The sequence below is a fragment of the Haliaeetus leucocephalus genome, unplaced genomic scaffold, assembly GCF_000737465.1.
Source record: "Haliaeetus leucocephalus isolate CR32 unplaced genomic scaffold, Haliaeetus_leucocephalus-4.0 Scaffold384, whole genome shotgun sequence".
Taxonomy (NCBI): Eukaryota; Metazoa; Chordata; class Aves; order Accipitriformes; family Accipitridae; genus Haliaeetus; species Haliaeetus leucocephalus.
Genome location: NW_010972820.1, coordinates 6349712 through 6375725, shown reverse-complemented (window position 1 = coordinate 6375725; position 26014 = coordinate 6349712). Strand labels below are relative to the sequence as shown.

The following is a 26014-nucleotide window of genomic DNA, read 5'->3' as shown; positions in this document are numbered from 1 at the left end:
ACTAAACGTTTATTTTAGAAGTTACACATTACATGAATGAGATCAATTGGACTCACAGAGAATATTACAAAACCCATCAATTTGCAAACACTTGTAGTTTTTGCAGAAGAGTTATGAAACACGTTTTCTTCCCTTGCTCTTGAACTCTTCACAGCAAAGAGAAAAATGTATCCTGACTGATTCTTACTCCGTTCTGCAGCATTCACTTGGCAGAACCATGGAGTCAAGATGGGAATCTTCACTGCAGGTGCCATCCCATGCAGTCATATGTCAAAAAGAGCCGAGCGACACTCAACTCTGTAAGTCACATCTACTACCCGCCAAGTGCAACCAGGGAACATGTTCAAATCAGATGGCAATCCCTGATATGGGCTCCCTGTAATCATGGTATGGGAGGTCTGCAGCACCAAGACACTATTTTAGCAGAGCGTAAGAACTGACACCTACAGAGTTCATAGTTGTACACAAAGAGGGAGCTGGTCTCGTCACAAGGATGCATGGAGAACAGGACAGGAGGCAACAGGCTTGAGCTGCTTCAGGGGAAACTCCATCCAGACACTAGGAGAAGTTGCTCACTATGAGAAGAATTAAACAGAGAAGCCCAGAGAAGCAGTATAGTTCCCTTTGCTGGAAATAGCGGAGACTCATCTTAACAGGGCACTGAACAACCTAATCCAAGGCCCTGTTTTTGGTGAAAGGTTGGACTAGACGATCTCCAGAAGTCCCTTCAAACCTAGACTTTTCTGTGCTTCATCTGTCTTAATCTGGAACTGAATCATACCTGGTGAGACTGGAAAACAGGATTCCAGTTCGTGGTTCTGCAGGAGAGTTACCTCGGGGGACCTGTGTCACTTAACTTCTCCCTGTCTTTCTAAAAAGGGACACCACTGCAAAGTCCATTTCCCACAGCACTAATAGACTAAGTTAAAAATTATAAAATAATTGGGAATATTTATTTTAATGAAACTGTGTGAGAGCACTCATACCTTTGCTTCCAGAAACCCCAAGTACCGGACCAGCTGAGTTCTCACACTCAGTCTACCCAGCAGCAACCATTCATAATGAACAAGACACTACCGATGCCAGTCTGACCGAGGGACTCAGGTGCTTTTGATTTTTCCAGCAGCCAAAAGTAAGTAAGAACATGGCTCCACTGGTTAGGATGAAGGCTGTTTTTGCTTAGCCAGTTGTGCAGCTCTAGTACACGTGGCTCTCCCACCAAATGTTGTAACAGTGTGAAGCATGAGACAAACAGTTGTCTTTCTAGGTGAGAGGTTGAGCACTATTTAAAAAGGGGGGACAGGGACAGGATGACAACAGTATGGGGGCACACACACAACACATGAAAGAATAAATATATAATATCTGTTCCCTGAATCATAAGCTTGGCTCTTTTTTTAAATGAAAATATAAGGTATGAAAAGAGAAATATGCAAATTTTCTCACTAATAAAACTGGAAGACAGTAATTCTATATAAACTAGTGAAACAAACCACCCAGGAAGGCAATATTATTTCAAGCAAGCCCTTCACTTTGAAATGTCTGTATTGCAGCAAGGGGATCTTTGTCACAATGAAGAAACATCCAAGTTCAGAATACAGCCAAAGAAGACACCACCCCCATTAACTGAAACAACAGATTCTGCCTGTGGCGTGAATAACATCCTCAGGTCCATCCTCACCTCTTCAGTCTTCAGCAGCCACAAGGGAAAATCTTGTTAAAAGGAAAGAAATGAACAACATGTATTTTGTCCCAAACTAAAACATATAGTTAAATGTTCCAAAACTAGACAATCATGACAACACACAAGGGGAACCTCAAGCAGATAAACGTAAGCCCTTATTTCTCAGCAATACTGAACACAGCATGGATGCTTTTGTCTTTTTGTTTAATTACAACTTAATGAAGATATAGTTAAGTCTCAGCAAGACTTATGTGTTTTTCCTTTCTGAGTTTCACTGTTATAAAACAAATGCCAAAAGGTTGACATCTGATATGCACATAACATTATGTCTTCTACTTTACTTCAAACGAGAGAAATACTTATTTAAAATGCAACCTAAACCAGGACATTATTAGTACTCTAAAATGTTTTTATTTTTCTCATTTAACTTCTGGCAACAGAACTTTTCTTTCCAAACAAAGCACTATATTTACAAGAGGAATTTTTTAATGTATATAAAAGCCAAAGTAATAGAACAATTATGCTTTCATAAATAGTTACACAGGTGTACATTTTTTTGCATGTTTGTTTTTTCAAGCACTTTTAACAACAGAAAATGTTGAAAAAACCCACTCCAAATGACTTGCACAGTACTCTCCTTGAATATACCTCAACAGCTTTTCAATGTTATAGATGGATTTGGTGCCATCTGACTTACTGTGCAAATGTGTACTACGCTGTCAGCCAGCTCATGGTGAGATTCTCTGAGGGTATAATAACAATTCAAAACCATAGTGAAAAAATGGCTTTTGGAAACCAGCAAAACAAATCTAAAACCTGAATCCCTCTTAACTTGTCTGAAGAGTTGGACAAAAAATGTCTGTAAAGTTGATAATTTAATGTTGAAAGACCTAGCTCAGTATTTTCCTCACATTACTTAAACAAATAAAACCCACACAATTAAAAGCAGCCTAAGTTTCAAGTCAGTGAACCATTTCTAGAGCCCTGAATGGGGTGTATGGGCACACCGCCAATGAACAAAGGGAAAAAACTTAAAAGCAACATGCTTTTCCTCCTTTCTCTCTTTTTCAGCTGTCAGAGACTGCTGTTATTTTTACAAGCAGTCAATACAGTGATTTCAGACTAGTGCTTTTTTCTTTTTCTTTTTTAACTTGACAGGGCCATTTCTTTTTTCTTTTTTTTTTTTAGGTATCCTATTATTGCTTTGTATTTCAGCCTATAATGTAAAGTCTCACACATCTCTGTCACAAGCAACAGCTTGGTGCAAAATGTTGGCAATTTCGTAAGAGTATTAGCAACAACAGAAAATAACAGTGGAAAAATCCATGATCACAAGTTCTTGGAAAGCATTCCCTACTATGAAACAAAAATTGAAACATAACAAATAAAAACTATATTAGCAAGATGGTCCCAAAGAAAAGTACCATTTCCTGGGCAGTGTCAGGGAGTGCTTGCAACTCTCACTGGGCTCTACAAAAGAAAGGAAGTTTGGAATTAAGGCTCATTACAGGGGCCTGATCGCCTCTGATACATGTGCATTACTTTTATTAACATGTGGGATGGGAAGGGAGAACAGGGTCCCCGTAAGCACCACCTCACAACTTCGCCATTTCTAGTCAGGGCTGTGAACAACTGCTGTCACAGACATTAAATTCTTTAGAGGAGGGGCTGTCACAGACATTAAATTCTTGGGGGGGGGGGGGGGAGTTATTCGGTGGCATTCTGCTTAGATTGTTTATTTTCTGTATCTCTCATTTCTGCCCCTTTTAATCTAGTGATTGATTGATTGCTTGGTACAATGACCAGATGCCACCAGTATGCCGGGTTTCCCGAAGTAAGAAAATGGTTTTCTGTCCAAAATTATCTACAATTAAATCCAGACATGAAGGAAAGCATATCCTGAAGCTCAACCACACAGAAGATCATTAGAAATTCTCTCCAAAACACCCTCATACAGTTCTGTCAAAACTGCCAGCAACCTTTGAGTAAAGCAAGAGTACAGAGTAAGAGGATACAGAAGTAAAACAATTTACACTGGATCTGTACTAGTGCGCTTACCTGCATTAGGTCAAAACCAGAATTTAACTGTTGTATACTGCAAATGTTAAGGGAAGTGCTGCAAAGTAGTATCAGTTCCATGATACAAGTCCTGCTGCAAGGACTTTTGCTGTCCACCGAAAGTTCACTTTAGGAGGTTTGTGAAGATCATGTATTTTTGCAGGCAGAATGCTAAAACAAATAAAAAATCCACTACAATGAACAACAGCCCCTCCAAGAGCAATGCATAGCTCTGCTGCCCTAACACAGAATTCAAAGGCCAGGCACCCACAGACAACTTGCCATTGCTCCCGCTGACCTCAAGGGCTTTTTCCTGCTCCTAGAGGCTTATCTTGCACCCAATCTGGCACTTCTCCGTCCTCCCCATAAGCCAATTTAACTCACTAATCTGACAGGAAACAAACTCCCTTTAAAGGGGGGGGGGGGGAGGATAAGAGGAAGAGGAAACGGGGATAGATTTTTGTTTTTCTAGTGAGCTAAGTCTGTTCACAGAAAGGTTCAACGATCTCCAGGGCACACACATTGGAAACAGCAACTTTTGAGATGAGAATGTGTTCCTTAATATTTTATGTAAAAAAGAAAAATTTACAGTATTACAATTTTTTTAAAAGCTCAACATAATACAAATTAACTTTAAAAATAAAGCTATAGACCACTTTATTTCTCAAAGATTTGCACTTCAGCTTTTAGGCAATGAAGAGCCATGTACACTACCTGTATACAACATTGATTAGATAGGGTGAGCTATTGCAAGTAACTTTACAGTGGGGAAAGAACTGGTACATAGGCAGTAACTGCAGTGCAGCTGGTACACTGCAATTTCACATCCTTATTTACTTGGAATTTGTTTCTATCTTGAATTTCCACTTCAACCATAGTCATGTTCATAACCTTGTTTCCATTCATCATCCTGTCGCTGTCCCCACACTGTTACTCTTCTTACTGAGAAGGTATTTATTTAGCTTTTGAACAAAAGGTGCTCTCTAACTCAAAACCACCCTCCCTATATAACAGAAGGATTTTTTCTTTATCAATTTATATATCTAAAGAAACTTTTACTAACTGATTTAACTCTTAAGAACTTCAAGTAAATTCCAACTCAGCTTAATACTTTCAGTTCTTGTTCCACCACAACTTCCAAGTGACTTCCTTTGATAATCTACTCCTCCTTCCTTTTGCCTTACCTTTTCTCTACCAATAACCCTGCCAGGAGAAGGTTCTCTGCTAGAAGGATTAGGTAATTTCCCACAATTCTCCTTTTCCTTTACTTGGGATTCAAGTTGAACCTTCTCTCCATTTAAGGCTTCAGTACTTCAGCTCACAATGTTCTCTAACCAGTTCTCCTAATTTAACAAATGTTCACTTTAAAAAAAAATTGTTACTGACTTTTTATCATCCCATTTAACTTAAACCAAATTAACGCAGTTCATGTTTTGTCTTCATTTTTTAAACAATCAGGTTTTCTATAAGGTCAGCAATTCCTTCCTAGTCCAAAATAACAAAAGGTCTATTCTGAATTACTGTTTTGGTAAGAAAACTATTGACTGTCATGTACAGAAATATCACATGATTATAATATCATTTGTGCTTAATTATAGATCTGGCACACTATATAGCCTACCTATAATGTTATTATTCCTACTCGTACTCCTCTCTCAGAATATTGTTATTACACTGCCTGTATATAAATCCTAAGCTAGAGGTCTACAACAGGTCTTTCGTAATTCCTTCCCAAAGTGATTCTGACAGAACAGATTCTACTGTGTCCATGCTACTGTTTGTTTCTTTACATGGTGCCACTTCATTCACAACACCTTACTAATTTTCTGCATAATTTTCAGTATTTGTGTTCAAGCCATGAATGCTATTCTATTTGACCATGTTTCCGCTGCCTCTGTATCTGGTTACACATTCAGCACCAGCTGTTCTAGTTTTGTATACTAACGAAAAGAACCTGGATAATAAACATCTCATTCGCTTTTCCTCCCTGACCTTACTGCCTTTTCTCACTACAGTAAGTATATTCTTTTGTTAGTGTAGCACCTACACAACTAGTCTTCTACTACCGGTTTTCACCCTTCCTTTGCTGCTTTGCATAGACCATTTGTGTTACTGCATGTGCAATTCTCATTTACCCAATTTTCCTTCTTCTGTGCTTTAATACCAGGCATGAAAATCAAGCCAGCCTCTTCTCCCATTTCTTAGTTTAAGTATTTTCTCATCGGTCATTCTAGGCACAAGATAGAATTTTAGGACTCAGTTCAGTCAATTCAAAGGGACGGTTCCTCTTCCCCCACCTCAGTCTCACATTGACTCAGGAAGAAAACCGTTTACCTCTTCTTGGTAATGTTAGGTTTTCTGCTATGTTTCTGCTCCCTGAATCAGTTCCACGCAGAGTCAAAAAACCCACCAGCACACCTCGAAAGAAGCCACGCGAGTGTGCAGCCATGGCAGGTAAGGCTGTCCTGTGCAGCACCTCGCCAACTTACCACTTACACTGCCTCGGTGATCTCCTGAAACCATGCCGTTAATCCCAGACACAGTTTATAATACCCTCTGAAGTCCACCCACTGAGAAGCATCTTCTTCTCTTGGCGGCCTCCCAGTGGTCGAACACCTCGGTGCTCCCTCGCTGCCTGACCACACTGCCGTGGGGAGCCCCCCAGCTCCCCCCAGGATGGGGGCCCGTCCTTTCCTTCACTCGCCACTAAGCTATTCCACCCTCAGGCAAGCGCAGTCACTTCAGCAAGCTTGAAACCACCTCATTTTCTGTTCCAAATACTCATCTGCCATAAGACAGTTTTGCAGAAACCCGAAAGCTCTTTCTACAAAAATTAGGAACAAACAAACATGACCTTCTACGCAGTCAATAAATTCGGCAGATTATCCTCTGTTTTCATTGGGAGGAGGCACTTTTTCCCCCATTTTTTCTTCTTTCATGAGACAAGGGCCTGCGGCCCAGGTGAACAGGCTCTCCAAGGCACCCTGACATTCACTTCATTTTAGTGAAGCATCAAGTGCGAAACTTCCCAACAAAGTAAAAAACTAGTATGACTGTGGGCACAGCGTACCTCTTCCCCTGATGACATGCCGTACACTGAAAAATTCATGACAACGGTGAGGTGTGTACTTTTGTAGTGTCCACCTAGGCAGAGTATTTCTCAAGCCTCCTATCTGTTAAAAACCCAAACCTCCAAAGCAGAGGTCAAAACAAGCCATTCTTGCAGCTTGTCTACTATTACCTGAAGAAAGGAGGTGCCACACAGAGTCCTAGACCTTTTTTTTTTTTTTGCTGCTTCTGGAAAAAAAGGACAAAGAAAAAAAAAGAAAAAAAAAGGAAGAAAGCATGGGCCACCAGAAAATCCATGAATGCCACCAGTCCAGTTGTCTCATTTCTTCCACAAGGGATACAAATACACTGAAACCTGAGTGATGGACGTGGCTGAGCTGTCTCCTGTCTGGCACCTCTCCTATGAGTTTAATGGTGAGGACAGAACACAGTATGGCTATGATTCACTCATTTTAAAAAGCACATGACAGTACTGGAAGACAGTTCTCTAACAGATCTAAAAATCAGCCAATTTCAATGTAGATCATCCCATAAACACAGGTGGAAGTGCGAAAGCACAGGAAGGCGCAATGTACAGCCCACACAGTTTGCTGCATTTTTCAAGTACTGAAAATGTACTCCAGTAGAAAGCACAGACTTAACTCAATGGTAAAGTTATTTCACCTAGAACTAAACCGCAATTTCCTCCAGATTTACTACACCTTTCTGCTGTCGTTAACCACATTTTCAGAAACAACTGCAGCACCTCTATTTTCCACACCTGCCCTTCAATGTCTATAAGCCTCGTTTCTGTGCTCCTCTATACACCCCCATGCTTAGGAACAACAATCCCCTATACCAGGAGACGTTTTAGCTATATAAAGGTTTCCTATCCACCTCCCTCACCACCTCCTACCATCTCAAGAGACTGCATATAATTAAAAAGAAATTAGGCCCAGCTCGTGCTCTGCTAATTCAGGTGTAGCAGGATCTCTCTCTGCACATGCACCTTTCCCTTCCCTTGCATAAAAGTGGCCTGAGATAGAGTCATGTTTTCTTACTGCAGACTCTTAATATCCATCTCTGGGAAGCTCTTCTTAAGCTTTAAATTGGACACCAGTAGTGAAAAATAGTACCAGGAAAAAACTGAGAAAGCAGTTCAACCACCTTTCTGCATTCCAGCTTTACATGAGAAAATTGAGCAGTTTACATCTCACCAGTAAACAGAAGAACGGCTAACACTGTGGGCAGCTACAGAAGCCACGGGCTGACGCTGAAAAAAGGCATTTCATACAAAATGATTCAGCAAGTCAGCAGTACAGAGGGAGTCCCGAGCCTGTTAAGACAGTTCCGCTCACCCTATTCTCATGGCATAATATATCCCCATTATACTGACCTGCCTCTTTTCTTCCTGAAGCGTGACCTAAGAGGTAGCTACCAACAACTCTGCAGACCAACAGGGGAAGAGCAGGTTGGTGCGAGGGTAGCTGGGCTGTGTTGGTAGATAAAGGACAGAAAGGATCTTACTTGTGAGAAGTTGAGGTAGGACTGTGGAGTGCGAAGGATGGAGGTAGGAGAGAGGATGGTGGTTGGTTCGTGCTGGAACTCAGGAACTTGACTTTCTCAAGGGGCAGGGGACAGGGTGGTGGAAGGGCTGGGCCATGCATAAAGACCAGGGGTGGTAGCCATCAAGGAACTGGCTGGGGCAACGGGCTGGCTGACGATTCAAGCTAAAACTGGTCTGTAGAAAAGAAGGGGCTGCAGGTTCTCTCAAAGCCTCAGGAGAGCCAACTCCCCTCTCCTCCCAGGCTGCAAAGGCACAGGAGCAGCTCAAGTCCTGGATGCAGAACGAGGGTTTACAGCCCAATCCTGACTTGGACTGTGCTAGCAGTCCACCCCTGCCACCACCTCCTTTTCTTTCTCCTTCTCCTCCGGTTAGTCCCAGCTACCTATAGGCTGGAGCCTGAAGACCTGTGCTCACCCCACCACCACCTCCCTGAGAAACAGAGCCTGCCAGCCCCGCGCAGTGCCACCACTGCAACCTCACGGGTCCTCGCCTCAGGAACGCGAGAGCCCTGCTGCGCAGGATGCTGTCTGAGAACTACCATCAGCTGCATTAGTGCAAAGCCTCTCCACGCTTCAATGACCTCTTCTAATTCTTCAGAGAGAAGAAAGCTATCTGCTTGAAAGCTACCACGAGCCAGGGAGTGAGGGAGTAAGCGAGCACGGATGGTATTTTAGCCAGCTGGGAGGAACTATGCCCTAAGCAATCCTAAGTTAAAAATCCATTATCTTGTAAACAGGAACCTCTCAAACTACTCTCAAACTTTTGGGCAAATATTGTTTTTACTTTTATGGTACAGGCACGTTGCACTGTGCAAGGTCCTGCACAAATGACACAAGAAAGCATAGTTTATCAATAGGCAATACACTAATGCTGCTAAATCATTTGGCGGTCAGAACCTACATTTACTATTTATTTTTTAATTTAATTCATTTAAAATGCCAATATGTAAGTGAAACACAAAAATAAAATACTGGTTAGAATATTTGTTTACTAAAATCCAAGTCACCACGTGCACAAAAATAAGACAAGAATATCTGACAAAATTGGTGGGGTTCAAATGTGATTGCTTGTAAAGCAAAGAAGTGATAAATAGGCTGAATTTTTTATTGGGGCTGGTTTATTTTTAAGTTGTAGTTATTTTCACAACATTATCTATACTGTAAAACCAAAACACTTTTTCCTTAAGAGCAAAATTAAACAGCAACATTTATACTGTATTAACAATTCCTGATTTATGATTCAAGTTCTTTAGTATTTCTATGGGTTTTTTTATTATGGTTAATCTTCCTTAGCTATTCTTGTACAGCAGATTATATGTTTACTAATTTTTCGAGTTTTTAAATCTAGTACTAGATAATCTAGTATCCCATCAGTTCTACCAACTTACAAGTTATAGTCAGCTATATCTTAATGAGATACAATTTTATCAGAATTAAAAATATTGATTAGATATTCAGATATTTGAATAAAAGAACACTTTTGTCTTGGAGGAAGAATGAGCACAAGGTTATTTTATACTTCAAACCTTTATCACTTTTTTTTGCAGGGAAGGGAGTGGCAGATCATCTAAATACATGACAGTTAAGGTACTAGAAAGCAGTGAAACTAGTAATATATGTCTAACACAGTCTGTACATAACAGGAAATGAGCGGGTAACTTCAAATTAAATTATTTTTTAGAAATACACAGCAGTAGAAGAAGATAGCGATGATTGGAAAAGTAACTTGAACTTAGTAGCACCTTTCAATTATTATTTGGGAGAGTATTTAATTCGTAACTTTACTGTGAACTAGTTCTCTAAACAGCTGCATTTTAAAAGCTGACAGAAATGGTTGGTTCAGAGCCACTTCTGTTATCAAAGCATAAGCTATATTCTGTTACAAAGGACACGTCCCGTGTTTCAATGAAACACCTCTGAATTTACAGTGATACAAATGAGAAAACAGCATTTAAGGCAAAACCCTTCTAAAGTAAATGGGAGGCAGATTACAGCGATTTTTATGGATGAGGACAAAGGATTTGAACTGTAAGAGGTAAACTATTTACATTTATTATCGTAGGTATTGGGGAAGTACTCAGAAATGCTTGAAAAACTTTACTTTTAAAATAGTATCTTATTACTGTAGTTATGATTATATTTATTGAGGAAGTAATTGTGAAACTGGAATATCATACATACAACTGCATTAATCAAATGACAGTAATGTTGGCTTCTGCTCAGATTACACAATGCAAGACTACTTAAATATTATTTAAGACTCCAATATTGAATCCGTCATTTTTATGCCCTAATTTTAGCATGCTCTGCCAAAGAATGTAAATGTTTCCCAAGGCCTCCTGAAAGAGGGTCAGACCAGCTGCAGCAGGAAGACACAAAGGGGTTCCTTAAGGACAAGTCTTTCCTCTTACAATCTGCTGACACAGCTCCCATCAACACTCATGGGGGAGAGCAGACCCAGAAAGTATCAGCCTGCCAATTCTGAATTTGTTTGCTTTTGTGGGTTGCTTACACCTCAGACATGCCAGACACATCTCATTATGAAATGCAGGCAGGTGACTAGTTCTGATGCAGTTATAAGGCAAACATTCCACAGGAGAAATCCTTCCAAACATGTATTTATGGTTTAGCTGCGTCACCTAGTAATATCCTTTCAACACCATGACTTGAGCTGTAGACTCTCCCCTGTCCTTCCTTCAGTCCTAAAAGCACATTGTTTCACAGGGCACAGGAGGCCTATGTGGCACGCTCAGATTTCCTCTGCCTGTCGAGGGTACAGATCCTGGCTGCCAAAGGGAACACAAAACGACGAGTGAGTACGTTCTCTTCCAAATACCCTTTCCAGGCAAAGGCATCGGAAGACCAGGGACACTGGCTTTTCAGTAGTTATGTTTTCTAAACTTCCAAGAAGTTTATTTCTATTGTACCCATCTGTAAAAACGTTAAAACAGGCCTCTGCATAATGATTCTATTCCTCTCAGTTCTGGCCAAAGACTTTTCCTCCTCATAACATTACACTTCATATGGGACAAAACCCAGAACTGTATAGAAACTGAAGTCTTTTCACGACTACATATTTATGTTTCCACTCAGTCTTTTTGCTGCATTAATGCAATGGTCTGGTCTCAGAGACTGCCTAACATCAGTGAAAGCTGCCAACCCTCCACACGCCAACATCTCAGTACCCCCAAAAAACTGAAACCCATGATAAACAAAATACAGCCCGAAATCTCTACCATCTGTATTGCTCCTTTACAGGTCCAATAAAAGTGGCCTGCTCCCTGAGCTATTTGCTTTTAATACCAGAAGTAAACAAATTCCAGGCTCTGTTTTTATTGGACTGTTTGAAAGAGTAAGCTCCAAAGGCTAAAATCAGAGGTACATCACATAATAACTATAATGCAAGAAACACAGCTGAGTTGTGGGAAACAATAAATTCTGTGTATTGTTTCTTTATTCAGACTCCTTTCAGTGACATATCTTATGACCATAATCACACCAACACTTATCTTCTGGCTACTATGTAAGATGCAGCCATTTGTATCTGAAAGCACAACACTTTGTGGGAGGGGAGGTAGTAGGTGATCGTAAAATCAAGTAAGTACAAATTAAAGGAGAGAAATAAAAAGGGGTTAGACTTGCAACTTCAGCTTCAGTATTTTCTAAGTTTTCTCCTCCTTGACTGTACAAACTTGATTTTCCCGTATCACAGTTTATATACACGTGTATGTGCATATGTGTGCACGTGCAAATGCCTGTGTAATTTAAAGCCAACTCCAAAACCTAGCTTGATCAAATAGATAAATCAGAGGCCAAATGAAACACTAGGCCACACAAGGTGCCCATTACAAAGTATAATAAAAGGTTAGCTAGAAAGCCCTTGCTGACTGAAAAAATTACTTGCCAGTCACTTGAGTTCTGCAAACACCTCTTGTACATGTTAAGCCATGGGGGGAAACAGGTATTTTGCAGTATTTAACCACAAAGGCTTTTTTTAATCCAGGCACTACCTACACAGGATGCGTATGCCCAGCAGTTCTTGCACCAGCAGCTTCCACAGAGATTGCCCGTTGGGACAGCAAATGAGCAGAATTCGGCAGAGGCACAGGAGAAGGAAGGCTACTGAGCAATTGCTCAAGCTCTGGTTAAATGAACTCCACTGATTACCAGTAGATTCACCTGAGCATGGGTCAACACCTATTTGGGCAGTCCTTGACTCTCAGTTATAGCTACAAATAGCTGTGGAGATGCAGTGAAGTTGGAGATGCAGTGAAGTAAACTTACTAGGAAAAACTATGTGTGGGAATGACTCAGGTTTTTGGTACATGTGTGTTTGGAAGATGGTAGATGAAATTGTTACGTGAAGTAACTTGAAAATCTTGAGTAGGAACACAGTGAATCCTCAGGGAAGATTTGTTACTACTGTCCTCTGCAGTCCCAAAAATATAGTAGTAGCAAGCAGGCCATCATCAACACGAACGGCAGTCCCACCTGAAAGGCCACTCATGTTCCACCTTAATTGGACCCCTGAAAGTACTGCAATAGAATTAGAAACAATATAAGTACCAGTGGTGAGAAGACAGAGTAGATGCTGTGCTCTACTTCCACCAGGCTTGGATAGCTGGAGAACATACTCACTTCTAAAGCAGAGTCAAATTTTGCGCACTTAGTCAAAAACTATCTCCATCTTCAGGTGGAGACTCAAAACTGCTACAGATAAGAAAGGGGACGAGCAGGATCTACCGGTTGTTAAGAGAGTCATCCAGGCTCCATACAATGACAGGGAGGAAATACAGATTTGGATTGCACATCCCCTCCTGCCCTGAGAGAGGAGGCCCGAGACCCCTGGGGTTGTACAGCGGGTGCACAGGGATGAGCTGGGGAGCAGACCTGCCTGCCTCGGCCAGATGGAAACATGAACAATGGAGAATCTCGTTTTCTCTTATAAAACACATGTAGGATTAAAGGCATAAATAGATGAGCAGATAAGAATTTCAGTGACAGAAGGACAAAGAAGTTATTGATACCCAAGCGAGGCTAAGACGTCCTCTGGGGAAAAAAGTTCCAGCAATTTTGGATAACGCAATAAATATGTCTCTAATTAGACAGGCATGGTCTAAGAAAATCTTCTGTCATAGAGCTCTTGCACTTCTGTTCACTATGCTGACAAATTTAACCTGATAAATCTGCTTGTTTGGTATTCTGCAGGTTCACAAAATACACCACTAATGGCTGTATCCACAAAGAAGCAGTGCACTAATTCCAGAAGCTGATCACTGCCTTACGCAGCAGGGAGAAGATGACAAAGCTTTTGGACCACCTTTTCAGCGTCAGAGGACACAATGATTATCCAAGTCTGGATATGAGGCTGCATAAAGTTCTGCATGAAAATTTGGCAAGCTGTGCAGCAACATACCCAGCAGGCACCGTGACACAATCACAGCTGGTCAGGAGACTGGACACCATGAGCTTGAAGTGCACTTCCACACCCCAGGGAAAAACTCGCATAGGACAGTTATGACAGATGAACAACCGCCTCTTCCAAGATACAGGTAAGTAACATGGTCGACAGGACCACGCAGGCTTGGTAAACAAAACATTCTGCTCATGAGCAAAATGTGCTCATGGACAGAGACACAGGGGAAAAAAAACAACCCCAACCAACCCAAAACTTAGGAGACTTTCCTACATCTGTCCAGGTGAACACATGTGGATCATTTTGAAGCCAATCCTACAGAATCTATCTCACCTTCTTAAACGCATACTCCTTCAATTCAATGGATCTTAAGGACAAATTAGTAAACCAGCTTTTTTCTTTATAGCTACACAGTACTTCTGCACCTCCCAGACCACTTAGACATGACCACTATGTCATGTGAATAATTATTTTAAGAATGCAAGGAAAACGTAAGATTATGTTCATGATTAGTCACCTGTGAAGTTTCTGCAGTTCATATACCATATGGGATTTCTTATGGCTGGCTTTGTTCTGTGGACACAGGAATATTCTTCTGAGTAATCAGGTGTATAAATTGTCTGTTATGTAGACCAGCAAGATATTTTTGAGATAAGAAATTTAAAAAAAAATGTTAACAAGAAAACAGAACGTCAAGACGACACAAAATTAAAGTCAGATTGTTTGGTTTTTTTAAGTCAACACGAATTAGCTTGATTAATCACCCCTCGGTGTTTCCAAAGAATCAAGCCCTTGAGGCTAACAAGCATGAGAAACTTGAAAGAGAGGGAGGGGACAGCTCCTGGCAGAGTTAGGACATTTAAATGCATAGAAAAGAGACACCATAAAAACAGATACAGAGCTGGGAGATGCATGGTTCTCCACAGACTCAAGACCTCAGGCTTCCCTCCTGTAAGCAACTAAAACTAGGAAGAGCTGAAGATGCAAGAATTAGTCTTGTATCAGTAAAACATTTGTATTTTCAGTTCAGCTGTTGATTTAGAAGAGAGTTAAAGAAATGTAAACCACCAAACAGATACACCAGCACTGCTTAAGACCTGGTTTTTTTTCCTCAAATGACATAACCTAAAGTGAATGAAAAGCTTTCTTAGAGAGTAGAAATGAGGATTGACTTCTGTCCCGTGGATGCAGCTTTTAAAAACTAACAGTCCCTCTGCCCTGTCTTCCAAAGGGCGCAGAAGGAAAATGGGCATCTAAACCCTTTTATTTCTCATCAAAGAAAACATATACTTTGAATGTACTCGCAGACACTTAAGCCACAGTTATCTCACCTGGGAAATAACACACTTATCCAATCCATTTTTCATTGCCTGATATGATACAGAATGAAGGCCTATCACATATAAAATCAGAACCCATAGCAAAGTCATTTGTCGTCTGGTGAAAGGGACAGAGAACCAGCTACATATGATCAGTCAAATAAGCACATGGCCAGGGCAGTGACAGAAAGCTTTCCAGCAGTGCTCCACATAAGAACAGCCCAGCAAACCAGCAAGTAACAATCTGGACAAATGCTAGGATCCAGGATGAAGTAACATGGATATTCCGCTTGGAAATTACAGACACTGAAGAGTTAGAAAGGCCCTTCTCAATGGAAAGGGCAGGGTCACTGTTCAGAAACTAGAAAGATGGACTGGCCCAAAGGGACTCCACCACAGCCATATAGAGAAACTGGGTGTTACTTAGCCCAGGAAATTACATAGCATACCACTTCATTCACATGCTCTCTGGCTTATGGATTTTAAGATCCTTTTCTCTCTGTTGCTTTTTGTTCTATAAAAATTGTACTTCTGTTTGAAGTTTGTTATACTTTCTGGTCACTGATTACCACATCACTGCTCTTAAGGGAATAAAATGGCAGCCTGTAGGCCGAGTTGTACTTGCTGGGATTGGCACTGAGCAGGAGCATCACAGGATCCTTTTACAAGGATGACTCGGGGCCAGGAGGCAGCTGGGTTGTGGCTTCAGCCTGGAGAGGCTGGCGCAGGCTAGCAAGGCAGCTTGCCTCAGTGCTTGTAACACGTGATGCTTCCTTGTTTTGGGAGCAAGAATTTTGCTAGGAGGACAGGGTTTTGAGTATTGTTAAAAGTTTCCATATATACAGAGCCCAGAGCTTGCCTGCCAGAGGTCTGGATTGCTTGCACTGCAAATGTCACTAGTTTATTTCAACACAGAGTCCCCCTCCTTGCACTGGTCCCTTTGGGTTTCTGCCTCACACCACCCTGTCCCAAGAATAAGACATAAAGGCAGAAACATTGGGTTTGTCTATACAAAGATTCAGACAAAGCTTGGTCTCAATTACGGTTGCTGATGTTTGAACAACCATAGGTGTCCGAGCCCTTGACTTCATAGGAATAGCTAATTTTTTCACTGGTCAAAATGCCTCCTGCTTCCAACCAGGATAAAACTCAAGCCGAGGCAAAAGGAGCTTCACCCACCAAATCTCAAAGTTTAAACTATCACTACTAGATAGATGGCCGTCAATGACGTTTTTCTGAAATCTGAAAAACTCTCCCCCATCACGATGCATTATTAATGACCCGTTATATATAAAAACATCTGTTCCATCTGTTTTGTGTTCCTTTTTCTAGATCAAATAGTAATACTGCATCATTCCTGATACAGCCTGCCCCAAGTCTTGAAAACCTTCTGACTCAATCATACGCTATCAAAACATCAGGAATATTTTTAGCTTCCTTAACATGCTTCAACTTCAGGGCTTAACTGGAATTTCTAATAAAGAAATGGTAATACATGCTTAATCATGTGCTTAGATTTGTAACATATACTTGCTGTGTTTTATGCTGTAACAACCTGTACTCACAATTGCATGTAATATTTTGGTTTTGTCCCTGTTGTTTTCTGCTCCATTTCACTTAATATGAGAAGCCATCCAGGCAAGTTTTTTTGCCAAATAAGACATTTTTGTTCCTAAAACCAAAACCAACCAACAAACCAAAACATTACAAATGAACTGTTAATAAAATAAAAATACCTGGCTCTTTAAACAGCAGTTTGAATCTACAATATCTTACTAAATTCCAAAGAATAAGTGTGGACAAAGACAGGGATATGGGTATCTCTATGTAGATACATGTGGAGTATCCTCTTTTCAGAAACTGAGTACTTCTGGAATGACAACAAAACTAAAATGTTAGAATTACTCACATAAACTCATTAATGTCATTTTTAATTTAAACGATGGCCTTTTCAGGAAAAGGGAGCAGCTCTCTTCTGTTCCTCCCAGCTGCGGATGCAGATTCCTTCCTCCACCTCATGTACCAGGCTTGGCATTCGGCATTCATCTGGGTCATCACTAGTTTGGGTAGCAATGCCAGCACAAAATTAATTCTACAAAAAAAGGGTGGTTGTTTGTTTTGGTTTTGGGTTTTTTTGTTTTGGGGTTTTTTTTTGGGGGGGGGGGGGGGCAGGGTGTGTGTGTGTGTCTTTGTTTTGTTTTTAAAACAGGTTTACCTTGCTGAACTGACTCAAGTTGTAGCCTGGGCCAGCGCAGAAAGAGCAAAGCAGGTAAGACTGCTCCTTCCCATGCAGCTAACCTAAATGGGCTAAACTGCGATGTCAAATCAGACCCTGAGAGTACCAGTCACCTAAACCTTTAAAAGATAAACAAAGTTTAGTAAATAATAGTAATGTCAAAATATTTTTGTGGGATGTTTCATTAAAGTAGTCACGCACTATGGTCAGAACTCAGAGGGACACAGATGAACTCTTCATGGAAAATTTGGAATTTGTAACAAAACCTTGCTATCAATAACTACAAAGACCAGTACAGACCACTACACAAAAGAGAAAAAAAATTCTTAACTGAAAAAAACACTGGGAAGCAGATCTATTTGTATTAACATAATATACCAAATCTATACAACTCATGTCTGATAAGCTCATTAGCTGATGTGCCAATCAAGATAATTTTTTTCAACTCCTTTCTCATACCATCTTCACAGATCCATTGCCTCCAAAATCATGGATTAGTAAATGCTAACATACTGAATTAGAGATGGCAACTACTGTTGGAGTAAGTCTGGGTAAATAGCTGAGCCTCTTAGTAACTGGGAACTAATATAAAGCAGGAATTAAAAACATTTCTGAGAAAAGATCAAGCTTGCAGAGCAGTGAATGAACCACAGGGCTTTAGAAATTATTGCCATAAGATCCCCAAAAAAGCAATTAAGTGACAAGAAAAGATGATTCTACCTCAGTATCAGAACTCAGCCTACAGAACAGCTAATCAAATAAAACGGTGCTGTGCACAAAGTGCTGATCCCTCCCACTCTGCAAAAGGTGTATTATCCATAGCTCACACAGTATTTGGAAAATACATGCAAAGAAACAAAAACTACCAATCTGGGTAAGTTCCACTTGGACTGTGGATGTGGCCGAAGTTAAGCATATTCTTCATTCACTGCATTATGAAGAAAATTTTCAGCCTCCTGCAAGAATCAGTAACCCTGACAATCAAATATGAACTCACATTTTAGACTGTAACTGTGGGCTCATCTTCACTACTGTTAAATCAATTGTACTTAACTCAATTACAGTGAGGTAATTACATTAACATGAGTCAGTGCATCCACACATGGCATTTGCACGTGTGCTGTTACCTCCCACATGGCACAAGTAGTTCACTCAATCACATTAAACAGTACGCAGCTCAGGACACCTTCACCTGTGGTTCAAGCCAACATGAAACCACACTGCTGCCATATGCCTCCATCCCACTTGCACGGGGTAGATCTATTGCAAAGCTGTCCTTAACCAGGTACAAACTAACCCCTGTGTGGGTTTACCTACCCACTGTAGGGCCTCTCATCTCTTAAAATTTACTATGTCCTAATCCTTTTGGAAAGGGAACAAAAACACCCATCTTTGCAATCTGTTATTATTAAACAGAAAGGTGAGGAGAAAGTGAAAAATAATAAATAAAAAAAATTCAACAAAACTGTGTGGGCTACAAAAATTTTACCGTTACCACAAACATTGTGATTCATAGGCTCCTGACTACATCTGCTAGCAGCCACATATGCACCCATTTCAAAGTCTCTCCTGCCTCTCCATCCCTCTGTGTCTCAGACTACATATACGTTGCTAATTAAACAGCTCGGGCATCATTCCCTGGCTCTGAAGGAAGGCGGCACAGCACAATTTAGCATTCATCTGGCAAAATTCTTTCCTTTCCCATTTCTGCCCCATTCCCACAAGACAGGGTTGCTGTCCTCAGACTGCTGACCAGAGCGATGCCACCAGGCACGCACCCTTCTGCCAGATGTGCCAGATGCAGTAGCAGTTGCTGTGGGGAGAAAAAAACGATAGGGAACAACGTGCTACCTCTTACACGGCACAGAGGATCACACTCCACTGCTTCAGCTGGCTCCTGATCCTGGTTTATTTATCACTATATGCAGTCTTAAAGCCCACAAAGTGAGTAATACCAGTGTGGTTAGTAAGGGAGACTTTCTGCTACTGATCAGGCAGGTGTTCGCAGCAATTATGTTTGAGCTGGCCCATGCCTTAATTTAAGCAAGAACCTGTACCCTGGTATCTGTGAGCACAGCTCAGCAGCCATCCTCTCTCATCTCCAGATCCTGACAGAAGTCTCTGCACAACTTTTTAATATAATCAAGCAGTAGTTGCCAAGAAACTCAATCCATAGTCAGACATGTGAAAAGCAGACCGACAGGTACAGAAAAATAGCAAACTAATGCAACACGTATTTTCTCTTTAAAGACTGTTTAAAGTTACTGAACAGAGTATTCAGGAGATTCTATAATCAGATACTGTACCTATTTCACAAGACTTGTGAATGCCTCCCCTTGTTGTACGTGGAGTATGATAACTGATAAACATGGAAATGTAATACTGACTGGAGAATACGTTCCCTGGTGTTCAGGTGTATGACATGGTTAACAAATGGTAGTGCTAAACTCCTATCAAAGGAAAGATGAAAATCAAACTAAAGATGAATATTACTTTGGAGGCGTAAGGACAAGAGGAATGTAGGTTTCTTATGTTTGTCTAAAGAAGCACCTTCCAAAACACTTTTAAATAGCTTCATCATCTACTCAACTAGCCAGGTCTAAGCATACTTTACCACAAAAGTACAAGTATTTTCTGCTTATATTCCGTAGATGAATGCACTGTTCTACCGAACACTGAACCTAGAATACTAATGCTAAGAAATAGGTTAAATATGTTAATAAAGGTTTTAAAATATCATTATTACAAAACACTAAGTTAAGGTCAACTTCTGAATGAAAAAAATATATTTATGCCCAGATCAGAGGTGTCATTTCTTAGGAATAAATAAAAGGCATTCATTCGTAAGGACCAATTAATATTTAAATGGTGTTACATGGTTTTCAAGGGTTTATCTTAGGGAAACTTGTTTGAAATGCAGAAAACTGTAAAGGAAATCATCATTCTATTTGGCACTTGCTTGCCTTTTTAGACCGAGAGTGCTTTTAACTATTCTTGTTTTTCTGAATTGTGATAACAGATCACAAGAAAACCAGATCTTAACGAAATCTATTTAGGGACTTTTTACAAATAGCTGTGCTATCTTTCAATATTAAATGTCAAACAATCCGTACAAAACCTCAAGTCCTGGCTTAAGACTACTGCATTAATTTATAGATAAAACAGTAGACCTTCACTTTTCTCTTGCTGCCTTTCCAGTCTTTTTCCTGACTCACGCACTCTTGTTTTAATCCAACAGTAGTATTCTCTGATCTTACCAGTGTCCTGTGTGTCTACAAGCTCACACAGTGGGGTCAAGAGAGAGCACAACCAGAAAACCAGTGAAAAAGGAAAACAAAATGGAGGAGGGGCACCCACAGAAGATGAAGGAAAGCCAGCAGAAATGCCTACAGCATACACTGCATTTTGCTCAGCTCTCCCGAAGTAGTGTTTCCTTATCACTACTTGAGAATTAAAAAAAAAAAAAGGTGTTAAAGAAGAACTCTTCCTTGGTGAACCTCCCCACATTTCCAGGGGCAATTCTAAAATTATTTATTTACTATAGGTTATATCTTATTTGTAAAGAAATCAAGAGTTTATGGTAAAATGCTGCTAAGCTGATGGGAGAGAGATAAAGTTTCCTCTTTGTGAAATTAGAGATTTATATATTTTTGCTCAGAAAAGCTAGATATCGTTTCATTTTGTAAAATAAAGAAAATCCTGTGCTATGCAAATACCTTTAAATGGAAATTAAATTTACATTTGATAGTTGTAAATATTTCAAATATTACTTTCACAGCTTATACTCCCTTTAAAAATATTTTCTCACCAGCAGCTTATTCTTTCCTACATTAAATTTTCCGTTTGTTTGCAACATACCCTCCCCCAACCACTGAAAAAAAAGATAAATTGCTTACTGTTAATGTCACCGTGGTAACTTATTATAACTACCTGAAATTTGGAAATCAATAATGACCCGAAGAACAACCTACAAATAAAGATAAATGCTGTTTTGTTAACTTAACTCAGTCTTTGCTAGAATAATGTGCCAAATAATTCTACTTGTTAGAATATACCCAATATTGAGATCCTCCTTATTCTTATCTGTGTGCCAGAAACAGCCACACCTACTTTGGTCAGTCTTATATTAAGGCAACTGTGTATAGCCGTGATCCACTCAGACCATGTACGTAATATCAGTGCACAAGGTGCACAAATTATTGTTTGCAAGACAAAGTGCCAAGTTACTTTAATGAACCATTAATCTATGCAATAAATGAAAGTTACTGAAACGTGTAATGATTTCCTCACAGCTATATGTTGCAGCTGAACTGAATTTTTTTAGTGTCACTTGGCAATTTTTCTTTCTAAAATAAATACCTAGATGCATTTACAAGAAAAGCAGCTACAAATTCAAACCACATATAATTTTATATATGAAAGACAACTTTATTGTGAGGATCCTGATCAAATGCTGTTAAAGACAGAGCTTTCCTACTGGATAGGCTCCATTCATCAGTGGCAATCTATTTGTATAAGAGTAATATTTCCCAAAATTTTGGGGCGCACATTTTTCTCAATTAAAAACAGCCACACAAAGCAGTTCCTCCCAAACCACGCAGACCCTGCCCAGTGTAGATTGTCAGCAGCGCCCTGAAGAGCTGCTGGATCTCTCACACTCCTACCCTGTCCATCCTAGGCTGCCTGAGGCCACTCACCTGACAGAAATTCTATATATAATATATATAGAATATACATATATAAATAAAGGCTCCTTCAATTTATGTAAATTTGTATTACCTCCTCACCAAACAGCCCTCGGGGAGAAGGGTGGACTCTAATGTACAGTAGCAACATACTGTATCTGTAGTATGGTACACCTGAGCCAGCCACAGCACAACTTGTGTCAATAAACAATCTGAAGATAATCACTCTTGCTTTTTATTAGCTAAAACATCCTTCTAACTTTATGTTAAATTAGCAGCACCCAGACCTCAACATTCTCAATGTATCTACTAAATATGCCCAGGTTATGTGTATGCAGCACACGGCATAATTTCATTGACCCTGCACAGACAAAATTCAGTCCTACCTGCTCTCAGACAAATTGAGAGCCCGTCCTGCAACTTGCTGCGCAAGGGAGTCCTGCACAGAGCTCAGTTCAGGACCTCGATCATCATCAGCCAAGTCCGATGAAGGCCAATTGACTTAAGCCTGTAGGTATGGCACAGGTAACAAGTGCTTTGCAGCACTGAACTAATACTATGAATGGCATACACGTCCACGTGCATGAAAAGAAGTATTTCTTTAAAAACACTTCTCAGTTCATTCAGAACATTTCAGTAGTTTATTTTGGTGAAAATATTTTTCAAGCGTCCTTGAAAGAGAAACAAAAATTACTGCTACAGCCTGTTTCGAAGCAGAGCTTGGGCACCAGGAGAGAAGCTGTTTATGGCTTATTTGATGTAGCACTGGTTGGCCCTGAACCTTAGTCAAAGTAGCCACTGAGTTCAGATAATATGCATTATGTAGGATCTGCTAAGAAAGTTTAAGTCGTGGAGACTCTTCAAGGGAGCTTAACTTGGGATCATCCTGTAATATTAAGTAAAAGGTGTGCCTCAATTATACCTGCTAGTTACACACAGCAGGGCAGTCACAAATTAAATGTCAACAATGACAACGGGAAACTCACTCTCAAATACTTCTATTTTTTAAAAAGTTACAGAAATAGACATCATATCCTCGATTTGCAGGAATGGACTGTTAACATCTCTTTCTAAGGAAAAGAATGCCAGACCAAGCTCAGCACTGATACAAGGTGCAGTCACGATGCACGTACGCCAACGAAGACGAAGGTTCTGCGAGATAGAGTCGTGCAAAATCTCACTCTGATGTTTTTTCCTAGCTAGCAAGTTAATTCAATGAGATTGAAGAGAAGTTCAGGAACAAGACCTCCCATTTTATTTTGGATCAGTTCCTTGAAAATTACACTCTACCACTGTCCTGACACCAAACAGAGTGGTCATATTCTGCATTTCCTCAGGCTGCACACTTCCACTGGTTTCCTCAAATTAGCTCCAATTTTCATGTAGCAAAACCAAAGTCGTATGAGCTTGCTGATACAAATGAAATTCAAACATGAAAAATAAATTACTAGTTTTCAGCTCAAAGAGCAAAGGATTGTAATTCCTTCTGCAGCTACAAGGCAGCAGAATTGACACAGGGGTCCAGGTGGGAACTGGAGGTCAGGGTGGAGGAAGGGGTGGGATTGCCTCTTCCAGCAAAAGTCTAGTTAGGTGGCTTAAGGCAATAATGAAACTGCAGGGTTGTAACAAGCAAGGATTTTGTCCAGGGAAAAAACAAAAGCCTAGCATGATATCACATCTTCAGCAAACATCTTTTCCTACAAGATTAACAGAGATGCTTACTTAATTTAAAAATAACCATGCAGCATAATTCTGGGGCTCACAAGAACAGCAATGAAAAGTTTGGTGTGCATCAACCAAAATGACACTAAAGCACTGGTGTAATGGAATGACAATTATTGGGCTTTCTGAGATTTGTGACTTTAGAAAAGTATTCCTACTACTTAGAATTTTAAAAACAACATTTAACACTAACCTTAAAAAGAGACAAATAAATTTACATAGAAAGGGTAAAATAAGTTGCCAACCCCAAAGGAAACATTATCTAAATATTCCAATTACCTGACACGTACAGTAAAAAAAAATGTACATTTTGTAAGACAACCCTATGTTTAATTGAAAATCCGCAGCCAGACAGCACGTTAATTAATTAAAACTATAGAAAACCTGAGACAAAATTATCTGTACTTGAAGTGTGAAATACTTCTGCTTGACAAACACTTTCAAAAAGCATGTGTCACCTATTTGAAGCTAACAATACAAGTAAAGCAGCCTTTAATCCCTGCGCTATTTTTAAACAACCAAAGCAACCTTAGGGTTCTGTCAGTACAAATTCCCTTCATAACGTATGCATCTAAAAAAATGGTTTGCAAGTAAAAATGTTATCAGAAAAAAACCTGAGATTCCAGCGAGCTGGCTGCTGATGGGGGAGGAAGGAGCAACTGACACAAATGTGTCATAGTCAATGGCACTACACCAACCTCATCCCCATAAGAAAGACTGTCCCAGAAGGGTGAATCATTACATGCCATTTACAGCATAGAAATGCATTTTATATTTTCAAATGTAAAAAATATTGGTCTTAATTATACTATTATAAACTACCGTCAGAGACCTTGTAGAACCGTTTTACACAACTCACCCACATAGATGGAAAAATCAACATATTGAAACCCGCGCTATTAAAGATCGCTTTATTTCCTTTGCAGCAGAACTGTTGTGGAAGAAATACATACACTTCATATATAGTACATAAAGTATATATAAGCACATACAGTTTTGTGGTTTTAAGAAGGAAAAAACCTAATAAACTACCTATCTTTTCCTCAATTAAAAAAAGTATTTTAAGTAGTGAAAGTATAGTTCTTACACAAGAAAAAAAAAAATCCCATCGAGTCAATGCAGAACTTTGCCCAAGGCCAGACTAAAGCAGAATATAATTGTAAAGGGGTGAATAGTTATAGAAGTCGCATATTTAAGGTCCTAATCTTAAAACCTTTTATTTACATGAATAGTTCTTACTTTAAAGAACAAGTGTTTGCAAGATTGGAATCCTACAATCATTAATCTTTTCGAATGACTTTTTAGCATGAAGGACTGTGTTCTCCTTCAGAACAAACAAAAGCAGATAATTCTGCTGAATATTTTGCAAAGCCTTTGTGTTGTCACGTTACAACACTCCGAAGTTAAAGAGAAATTGTAAGCCGCGAGGTAAAATGCCACTGAAAAGCTCTAACAAGTTTAAGAAAAGATACTCGTTGCCGGTAAAAATGTATTTGCCTTAAAATCTCAGATATTTCTGTAAATACGAGTACTGCAACACAGCGTGTTATTTGGTAGCGTGTTTGGCTTGGTCATCGAGAGGGGAAGCCTGGCCGTTTCCTGGGAGGTCTAAGAAAGTCACTAGATGTCTAACTTTCTATCATGCCCACGTTTAATTCTCGGTCCAGTATTCTTTTTCCCCTAAGCACCAACGGAGCAAACAACAAATGCAACACTTAGCTCAGGTTTCATACGCTCCTTAAAAGGAGGCTGCATTTCTTTTCAAAGTCGTTCTTCATGTGAAGGGGAGGGGAGACCCCACCGCCCCCCATCCCCAAGCTCTGCAGCCCCTCCATTACAACGCGTTGTTCCCGGCGGGGTGGGCTCCCAGGCCGGGGAAGGGGCTGGCCGGGCGGCTCCCCCCGCCCCCCGCCCGGGCCTCCTCCGGAGCCCCAGAGGTGAGCGGCTACCCGGCGGGAGAGGCCGCCGTTCCCCCGGGCCCCCCGCGCCGCAGAACGGGGGCGGGGAGGGCGATCCTCTCCGCACTTGCGTGCCTGCAGCCCCGTTAAAACGGAGAGGTGCGGGCAGGCACCGCGCCTCGAGCGGCCGGGCCCCGGCGGCCGCCTCCCGGGCTGCCCACGTGTGACACCGCCTTACCGTCCGCCCGCGGGCGCGCTTTCCTCCCGTGGGGCGGAGGAAGGGGCAGGACCCCGCGGCCGCGGAACAAAGGGTGGCATCGGCCGCCCGCCGCCCTCCCGGGGTGCGGCCTGCGGGCCGAAAAGCGGCCCCGGGACGCGGCTA

General features: G+C 40.7%; 1 protein-coding gene across 1 annotated transcript in view; it reads right to left on the bottom strand.

Annotated features, from left to right (window-relative positions):
* LIN28B (lin-28 homolog B (C. elegans)) overlaps positions 1-26014 on the bottom strand; it is an 83233-nt gene that overhangs the window by 41635 nt on the left and 15584 nt on the right. The gene's annotated exons all lie outside the window — the stretch shown is intronic.